Below are 2,195 nucleotides of genomic sequence, written 5' to 3'. Positions count from 1 at the left end.
TTGAGACGGAGTTTCACTCATGTTACCCAGGCTGGAGTGCAATGGCGCGATCTCGGCTCACCGCAACCTCCGCCTCCTGGGCTCAGGCAATTCTCCTGTCTCAGCCTCCTGAGTAGCTGGGATTACAGGCACGCACCACCATGCCCAGCTAATTTTTTGTATTTTTGGTAGATACGGGGTTTCACCGTGTTGACCAGGATGGTCTCGATCTCTTGACCTCGTGATCCACCCGCCTTGGCCTCCCAAAGTGCTGGGATTACAGGCTTGAGCCACCGCGCCCGGCCCAAGATGGGTTTTTATTAATCTCTTTGTTAGTTCCATCAATCCAGAAGACAGGGGAGGGTATGCATAATCAAAATGTTGAAATATGGGCCATTGTTTATAAACAGAGATTGTATCTCCAGCTAAATGAGTTACCCTATTGCTGCTTAATTCACAAGAAATTCTCCAAGAGAGAGTTACCAGTCCAATAAATGATTTCCCATGATTTACACGGTGGCTCTTCTGTAAGGATATGCTTCAGTCCAATGAGAGAACATGCAAATCATAATTGGTACCTATTTATAATCTTGGGCTGGAGGCAAAGGCATATAGTTTGCTAAATATGAAAAGGTGAGGCAGACAAAGGTAAATGCCCTTAGGATTCTTGAAAATGAAGAAAATTTAGTTATAATCTTGATATTTAAATGTATCTGACAGTATTCTGTTAAATTTCAAGATGAAAATCAAGAGCATGCCAGGCACAGTGGCTCAGGCCTGTAATCCTAGCATATTGGGAGGCCAAGGCAGGAAGATACCTTGAGCCCAGGAGTTTTGAGAGCAGCCTGGGCAACATGGAGACCGAATCTCTACAGAAAAATTTTAAAAATTAGCTGAGCATGGTGGCACATGCCTGTCATAGCAACTTGAGAGGCTGAGGTGGGAGGATGGCTTGAGCACAGGAGGTCAAGGCTGCAGTGAGCTGTGATTGTGCCACCGTACTGCAGCCTGGGCAACAGAGGGAGATTGTCTCTTTAAAAACAAAAACAAAAACACACACACACACAAACAAAAGCAACTTTCATTGCAGATGGGAGTATTTTTCTATTTAGTGACTTACTTAGTTAACCCATATGTGCCAGAGATTGCAAATGTTTTTTGTGAAAAATGAGACCTTATATATATCTTTAGCGGTAGGATATAACCACCTCCCACAAGCTTAGTGTTCCAATAATGGAACATTAAGCATAAATGGGCTAATCATCATTAATTTTTTTTTTTTTTTTTTTTGAGATGGAGTCTCCCTCTGTTACTCAGGTTTATGTGCAATGGTGCGATCTCAGCTCACTGCAACCTCTGGCTCCCAGGTTGAAGCGATTCTCCCACCTCAGGCTCCGAAATAGCTGGGATTACAGGTGCCCGCCACCACACCCAGATAATTTTTGTATTTTTCGTAGACACAGGGTTTCACCACATTGGCCAGGCTGGTCTGGAACTCCTGATGTAAGGTGATCCAAATACCTTGGCCTTCCAAAGTGCTGTGATTACAGGAGTAAGCCACCACATCCAGCTTGTTAATAAATTAATAACACTAAAGGGAAATAATTTATTTAAGCTGGAAAATAATGAAGAGAAAAGCATCCATCTACTTGAAAAGTTTCTGTGAGCTGCCAATGGCTAACAATCAATTGAGTGAGTTTTATGTTACAGAACTTAAATTTGAAAAGCTACCCACTAATTAGTGTAAAGGCACAACCTTCTTAGCACTATATAAAACAAAAGCTTTCAATTAACAGGTGTGAAAATATCAAATTTCACACAATAGATTTACTTCAATTGACTACATAGCATAATCTATCAACATCAATGCTGCTTGTATCAGGGGGTGTGTCGGGGAGTGGAGAGAAAAGAAGGAGGGAAAGTAGGCAGTGGCGTCTTCTGGCAGGTACAAAGGATACCTCATGATCTTACAACCAGAAAATTTCATGGAGAGGATCATCTGGGAAGGTTTACTCAGGTGAGATAAGTAAACCAAAACAGACTCAGAAAATCCTATCATTTAAGGAGAAAAAGAACGAAAATAACTGGAAATTCTTAACAGAAAATATAATGCAAAATTAGAGAACACATTCAAAGTCAGAGGAGGTCGAAAATAAAGCAGACTTTGGGAAATGTATTTTCATTTCATAAATAAAGATGACCTATGTGAAAATCTG

The sequence above is a fragment of the Sapajus apella genome, unplaced genomic scaffold, assembly GCF_009761245.1.
Source record: "Sapajus apella isolate SASKATOON/1434 unplaced genomic scaffold, GSC_monkey_1.0 scaffold135, whole genome shotgun sequence".
In the NCBI taxonomy this organism is placed as follows: Eukaryota; Metazoa; Chordata; class Mammalia; order Primates; family Cebidae; genus Sapajus; species Sapajus apella.
This window is presented reverse-complemented; position numbering follows the sequence as displayed.